This window comes from Physcomitrium patens, chromosome 14 (genome assembly GCF_059467195.1).
Source record: "Physcomitrium patens ecotype Gransden chromosome 14, ASM5946719v1, whole genome shotgun sequence".
In the NCBI taxonomy this organism is placed as follows: domain Eukaryota; kingdom Viridiplantae; phylum Streptophyta; class Bryopsida; order Funariales; family Funariaceae; genus Physcomitrium; species Physcomitrium patens.
Genome location: NC_143423.1, coordinates 26501 through 35062, shown reverse-complemented (window position 1 = coordinate 35062; position 8562 = coordinate 26501).

Here is an 8562-nt window from a genome sequence, read left to right as displayed (position 1 = left end):
TTTTCCCTCATATAATTCAGCCTTAAAAAGTAGAGATTCTTCCATTTTCTCACTATTTGATGAAAATACGTAATCCAAATCTTTAATACAACTATCTTCATTGTCTTCTTGAGCAATCATTTCTTATATATCTACATACCTAGTTCTTGATAGCATATCTGCTATTGTATTTTCTTTGTCTTTAATATGAATCAAAATTGGATTTAGAGATCTAATATAGGCTATCTATCTTAGCATGGCAATATCAGGAGTTGAGCAATTAAATATCATACCAAGCAAAAGTAAACAATTAGTCTCTAGTAGTTCAATTGCTCCAATCAAGTAATTTCTTTCTGCTTTCAATATTGTGACTATATCCCACAACTCTCTTTTCACTTATAGATATGCCCTCTAGTGCTCTGTCAAGATTCTTGTGCCAAATTGAATAGTAAATCGATTCCCGCTAGCATCATCCTGTCCAACAACCCAACCTATGGCAATAGGGCTAATATCCACCGTTACTATGATGAGTCTACCACTCTCATAATTCACTTATCTCAGAGCTAGTGGAGATCTTAAAATTTCTTTTAAATCATCTATAGCCTTATTTTGTCCCATGCTCCATATAAACTTTTTTTTTTTTTTTTTCAAAAGTTTATATAAAGATTTGGATTTTTCAAAATCACAAAAGTTGTCGTTGATTTATATATGAGGAAACAAAAAAATTAAATAAAATTAAATGCATAATAAATACATAGAGGCACCTAGATATAATACTAATATATTAAATAGCATATGTACGTATATGTCCTTTTTTTTGTTTTAAAATATTATATGTATACTATTTTTTATATATTTCTAGGGTTTAGGATTTAGAGGGTTTAGGGTTTAGGGTTTAGGGTTACAAGAGTGTCTTAGAGGTTTTTGATCCTACATATCTCTCAATGTATCACAGTTTTTTTCAGTTTGAAATTTTGCCAAACCTTCTATTGTCTCAAAGACGTCTATAAACGTTTTTGTTTCTCAAAAATATGAGTTTCATTTTTCAGGTTTTAGGGTTAAGGGACCCTAATTCGAAATCTGAGTTTTATATTTGTTATCATGTGAGAACTAGGGTTTAGGGTTTAGGGTTTAGGGTTACAAGGATCTCCCCGGTTTTTGGGCATCATTATTTTTGGATTTTGACTTGACCTACCCCCCCCATTTATGGTGTCTAGGATGTCAATGGTATAATTCTTTTCCTATACAAGTTTATAGTTTGGAAGATTTAGCTACTTTGACTTGGAGTTTAGGGTTTTAACTTTTGTCATACAAGGCTTTTTGAAATTTTTGAAAAGTCCATTGGATTTGTTTGAGGGTTGCCAATTATAAATATGTGCTTGAAGTTTTGAAAAGGTGCATATATTTGTAGGTATTAAGTGTTTGACTATTTTGACTTTTGAGTTGACTTTGCATATGAATAGGAATTTTGAAGTTTTCATTTGAGCTACCCCCCTATTTTAAGGGTCTAGGAATCTAGTGATGGTCTTGAAATCCTATACATGTTTTTCAATTTTGAGATATAAGGCGTTTGACTTGATACAATTTTCTGTTGACTTTTTGTGTACTTTGTTTTTTTGAATTTTTGATTTGACCTACCCCCCTATTTGTCATGCTTCTGATTCCAATGGTATGTTTAAAATTTTCAGCAAATTAATAGTTTAGGAGATATGAGATTTTCAAAATAGCAAAATTTGCCTTTCATTAATATATGAAAAAAATATTATAAAAATATGAAATAAATACATAGAGACTTTTGGAAATTATAAATAATATATTGGATAATTTATATAGGTAAATGTATTTTTTTTTTTTGGAAAATATCATATTTATACTATATGTACATATGATTTAACTTTACATTATATGTGTTCTAAGCCTATGTAATGGATTGAACATGATTCCGCCAATTTGCACCATATTCTTGAATGAAGTGGCGAGCTCCTCCAACACGATCTTCATACACTCCATCCTTTTTTCAATATGCACCACTATTGGTCTTCTTTAACATCAAGCCATCTACACGTCTATCTACGATCCTACTATGAACAAACCAATGTTCATTGTGAAGAAATTCAAAGATGAGAAGACGAATACTTGGATCATCTTGCTCGCAACCATCGTAGAGAAATTGCCCCACTTGTATCAATGCTTGTTGACTTGCTTGGGTACTTTTCCACTCTCTTGCTTGTTGAAGTTGTCACTCCATATGCTTGCCACTCCATCCTATTGCTTGTCTAGCAAATGTTAAGGTACTCTTGACTCGAATAGAAGGTGCATATGAATTTCTTCCATGAACAGGTTTAGGGTTTAGGGTTTAGGGTTACAAGGGTGTGCCCGGTTTTTAGGGTTTAGGGTTTAGTGTTTAGGATTACATGGGTGTCCTAGAGGTTTTTCATCCTCAATATCTCTTAATATGTCAGAGCTTTTTCTGTTTTAAGATTTTGCCAAGGCTTAGAATCACCCAAAGACCTCTACAAATGTTTTTGTTTTTCAAAAAAATGTGTTTCGTTTTCTGTAATTTAGGGTTTGAAAACCCTAATTAAGATCTCCAGACCCTGATTAGAGTTCTCACTTGCATATTTTTTCTCATGAAAGAACTGTGTATGGAGTCTAAATGCGTACAGAACACTCCTTACTCAAAGCAATCCTCCATAGATAAGTAGTTCACCTAGTCCAAATCCAGAGAGTCCTTCAGGCTGCTCGCCCCTATGTCTTTGCCCGCTTTCCACCTGCTGCACCACCAGCTCTCCTTCCATCAAGATCATCGTTGCAGAGTCAATATTAGCTCCATCTTCGACTTCTGCAAGACTCCCGCAGGTGACCAAGGTGCCTACCTGTGATGCATCCGTGAGTGTAGCCTTCGAGACTACGCCGCTTACTGCAGTATCGCCTATACTCACATTACAGATTTTGCAAAATCAGACATCGACACGCTCGTTAATCACCCCGCACTCACGCCCATTTCTCAACCGATCCCAACAACGGAGGGCTCAGCGGCAGCGGGTACTGTGCGAGCCCGACCAACATCGATCTAGGCAATGAATTCTACAATACCGCACACCTTGCACTCTAGTGGGCCGACCTCAAGTGCTCCAACGACTGGCTCAGACCGTCATGTTCCAATGGTCCATCGTAAGATAAGTCCTCGTACCTCGACGCTCGATCGTAGCTCCCCAGTGCACTGGCTCGCGACAACCCTTCGTGACGCCTTGTGCTCCGATCTCTTGTTGTCGCTTCCTGTGCCTCGTGTGCCACCGCAGGCATCCACTGCGGCTGCTTTGACGTATGCACCAAAAACCACACTCGACGATGGTAATTCTGCCCATCCTTACACGGCTGCGTCCAACTACCCAGTCAAATGCAGCCAATACTCAAATACTTAAATGCACCTAAACTCGCACGCATCGCCTCTCCGAGAGCTCCCTTTTTCAAAACTCCCTACGCGCTGTCTCCGAGTAGTCGTACTGCCGTGGATTGCAACGCCTAGCTTTCTCGTCCGAGTGGACAATCGGCCCTCCGTCCAATCATGGCTCCTCCCTCTCATACATCGCCTCACCTAGAATTCCAACATCCGGAACTCATTGCACCCGTACATGTCTATCACTGGCCATGCCTCCTCGTCCTCGTTGTTCGATGACAGAAATTTATTGAACGACGCATCGAAAAATGTTTGTAATCCTAGCGACCAGGTTCCTCGGCCCCCAGCAGTGATGTCGATCCCAACTTCAACCCTCGCATGTCCGTTCGACTTGCTCCCTTCCTGCCTCCTCATAAAAGCCCCCTTCACTGCTCCCCGCCTCGATCCGCGACTCCTCGTTTGCCATCGAAAACTCCAAAAACTCACCCTTGACATCGGCGACCTCAACGGACTTCAAAAGAAATTGTTGAATGCGTGCAACCCTAAACCCTACCTCCAAAAGCTGTGGCTCCTCTGGTACACCCCACCCAACGTGTCATCTCAAGGCGCCTCTGCATCGTGCATCGCCGCAGGTAAGAACGAGGTCCACCGTCGAATTGCATGCTGCGCTTGCACATCCTGTGACATAGGCATGTAGTCACCCATCGATTCATACAACGATGGCGACCACCAACTCCCCCTTCCAGCGATGCCAGTCTCCCCGCTCCGCTGCTCATAAATGGTGACTTTTTTCCTCCCCCCACGAAACCCTAAACCTACTGCCTCTCCAAAATTGCCATTGTCTCCTTCGCAAGCCCCTGCTCCTCTTCACTCCATGTCTTTCTCCACCCCCTTCCCTCGGTTACATCTCATTGGCCACACTTCCGTCTCTCCCAACCTCGAACTGCCCTCTGACCGCTCATTCTCCCCGTGCATTGCAAGCAAACCTGAACGATGTGTTCGTTGAGACATGCACCGCACTATCTTGCTCTTCTGTGAAGCCTGAGGCAGCCTTCGATCGGAAGACTAGGCGACCAAGTTTTGGACCAGCACTTAGAAGGGAGAAGGGTAATGAGAGTGGCCTCCAGGGAACGGTGGCAGTATGGAATGGACGGCGCCCTCCATGTGCCTTTCTCCTGTGCGGGCGCATGTGCCCAGTTTTGGGTGTAAACCTGGTCGCGACTAGGACCTCGCAGGTGATATTCACTTCTATGAACCCGCATCTATGAATTCATAATTTTCACAGCATGGTTACCTGCTCGTGTGTTCGGCTCACAGTTTTGTGCTTCGCCTCATGTTTGAGTTGAGATAATTGTCAACTATCTACTTATAATGGTTCGGGTCCTTACGGAAACGGTAGTAGATGAGGGTGTTGGTTTGGGTGAAGGAAGACAAAGAGGTCGCCTCTTGATTATGACTCATGGCACCCAAGGTGGAAACTCTCTCTCAATCAACACACATAGATTCTTTGCGTGGAAATCGTACTATTTTAAATGGAGGTGTAGTGGTGGCATTATTGAACTGGTATTGTTCTTTTGTAGCTGGAACTAAAGTGTATCTCTAAGCGTTTTCAGTCTTGATATTGGAAGTGCAAATGGCATCCAGCAAGTGGGTTATTGCTACAGAAGGGTGATATGGCGAGGGAGTTGTGTTTCACAATTGTATTCACCTCATTCCCCTCCTGTTCACAACTGTCAAAATGGCCAGCTTTACTCAGTCTACGACTATTCATGTGGCCAGTTTTGACGACCCAAGACAAACGCTTTGCAGCAGCCATCCCTTGTCATGACTTGAACCTCCACCGTGACAACGACGAGCGAGATGAACTGCGAAAAAGGAGGACTACTCTCAACTGGGTGTCACACGCATGGTCGACCACTTCTCTCAGACTTCACTTGTGTCTTTTGCTTTTGATACTATAGTTCCAAGCTCCTTCATTAAACCTGATTTTAGCCATATGACCTCATATATTTCTACGTATTCCATCTTCCTCTCCGACTAACTGTAGGGTACTTAGGTTTAAGAATAAAAATCCAGATCATCTCTTGTTTGTAGGATATACTTTGAACCTATAAATTGCCACTGAAAGCTTTTATTTCGAAGACTAAGTTTATAAATTGTGTACCCTAAACCAAGGTATTGATCTATTGTGAGATCATCAGCTTTGAACATCACCATTTGCGACCAAGGTTTAGGAGCTTTGTGCAGCTCATATGGTTATGAGTGGATGGCTTGCAGACTTTGTAGTAATCTGCGTCTTCGATCTTAATGTTATTGTTGTTGTTGAAGCTTAACCGCATTGCTGACCAGGTTGGGCACGACGAGCACCTGTGCTTCCAACATTGAAATGCATATTATAAAACGTACGATAAGGAGGCGTCAGGACCCGGTCTGAGAAAATGTGGAGCAAATATGAAGGACTCACGCTCCGATAGAAATTTCTCAATCCCCCACCCGTCCTTCCACCTTGCTTTGCAATTCACACCCAATTGGGCATTGCAGTGCCAATAGCCATACGCTGCATTCACTCCTCGTCTCATGCCGTCGTGTTCATTGCCATCAACGCCAGCCACCGTCCCTGTCATTACGTTGGCCGATTCCTTTATGCTTGCGAACCTCCTAAAGTTACTTCGTGTCAGGCCCTAGAAAGGAGCAATGGTAGCAAGAAAAGGCGGCCAATTCCAATTGCCGGCTATGCAATTCTAATTGGCAGACATGCATTGAGCTGTTGGCAGCCGATTCCAATTGAACCTGTTCTTTGCAGCCAATTCCAATTGGACCTGCTCTTGGTAGCCGATTCCAATTGAACCTGCTCATGGAAGCCAATTCCAACTGGACCTGCTCTTGGCAGCCGATTCCAATTGAACCTGCTCTTGGCAGCCAATTCCAACTGAACTTGCTCTTGGCAGTCGATTCCAATTGAACCTGCTCTTGGCAGCCAATTCCAACTGGACTTGCTCTTGGCAACCGACTCCAATTGAACCTGCTCTTGGCAGCCAATTCCAACTCGACCTGCTCTTGGCAGCCGACTCCAATTGAACCTGCTCTTGGATGCCAATTCCAACAAGACCTACTCTTGGCACCCGATTCCAATTGAACTTGTTCTTGGCAGACTACTCCAATTAGACTTGTTCTTGGCAGCTTATTCCAATTGAACTTGCTCTTGGCAGTCAATTCCAACAAGACCTACTCTTGGTACCCGATTCCAATTGAACTTACTCTTGGCAGACAATTCCAACTAGTCCTGCTCTTGGCAGCCGATTCCAATTGAACCTGCTCTTGGCAGCCAATTCCAATTGAACTTGCTCTTGGCAGCCAATTCCAACTGCACCTACTCTTGGCAGCCGATTCCAATTGAACCTGCTCTTGGCAGTCAATTCCAACAAGATCTACTCTTGGTACCCGATTCCAATTGAACTTACTCTTGGTAGACAATTCCAACTAGACCTGCTCTTGGCAGCCGATTCCAATTGAACCTGCTCTTGGCAGCCAATTCCAATTAAACTTGCTCTTGGCAGCCAATTCCAACTGGACCTACTCTTGGCAGTCGATTCCAATTGAACTTGCTCTTGGCAGTCAATTCCAACAAGACCTAACTTTAGTAATTTTGATTTTGGCACATTGCAGGGCCATGCATTACTATTCCAAAATGGTATGACACTCGTTGTTTGGACTTTGAATGAATGATTTATATATGGATGAAAGTTGTATTATCATGACTTCATCCATTGATTTCTTATGCATATAGTGTGTGATAATAAAGTGACTTATTTCAACTTGACCTACCTCCTTATTTGTAATATTTAGGATTTCAATGGTATAAATATTTTCTTATATAGCTTCATAATTTGAAAGATATAGCTTTTTTGATTTGTACTTTAGGATTTTGACATTTGTCATATTAGAGTTTTTGAAATTTATTAAAAGCCTATTGGATCCGTTTTGGAGTAGTTTATTATAAATATATGCTAATTTTTTTCTAAAAATATTCATATTTGTGAATATTAAGTGTTGGATTGTTTTAATTTTTGTATTGATTTTGCATATGGATAGGATTTTTTAAGTTTTGATTTGACCTATCTCCTATTTTAAGAACCTAAAATCTAATGGTGGACTTAGAATCCTATATATATTTTTTAATTTTGACATTTAAGGAGTTTGACTTGATACAATTTTTTGTTGATATTTTTTGTACTTTGTATTTTTTGAAGTTTTGATTTGACTTACTTTCCTATTTTTTATGCTTGTGATTCTAATAGTATGTTTCAAATCTTCAACAAGTTTACAGTTTAGGAGATATGAAGTTTTTAAAATACCAAAATATGCTTTTAATTATTATATAATTTTATATATATATATATATATATATATATATATAAAATTTAAAATTATATTATCTATATTCTAAATCTATGTAATGGATTGTATATGATTATGCTAATTTTTACTATATTTTTGAATGAAGTTGGGAGTTCTACTAACATGATTTTTATACACTCCATCTTTCTTCTAATATGTACTACTATTAATCTTTTTCAACATCACTCTATCCACATATCTATCTACTATTCTATTATGAAAAAATTAATGGATTTTATGAAGAAATTTAAAGATAAATAAATAAATACTTGGATTAAGGTTTATGGTTTAAGGTTATGGTTTAGAGTTTAAGATTACATACTCATTTCTAAAAAATTGGCATATTTTTTTTGAGATTTTGAGTTGATCTATCTCTCCATTTTTGGGAGTTGTCATTCTAACAATGCAATAGAATTTACTTATATCTTTTTGATTTGGTAGATATAGACATTTTGACTTTTGAAGATATAATTGATTTTTTTATATTTGAGGAATTTCAATATTTTAAAGTGAGTTCATCCTTATTTTAAATTGTTGTGAATATAGTGATATATTTATTTTTTTATAAAATATGTATAATTTGGATAATATAGATGCTTTAATTATGGACTTTAAGGTTGGTAAATTCTTATATTTTTGAAATTTTGGAATTTAAAAGTAATCTACTTCTTCATTTTTGAGGATTGTGATTTCAATGGTGCAATAAAATTTACTTTTGCTTATTTCATTTGAAAGATTTCAAGTGTTTGATTGTCACAAAAATTTGTATTTATTTTAATAGTTAC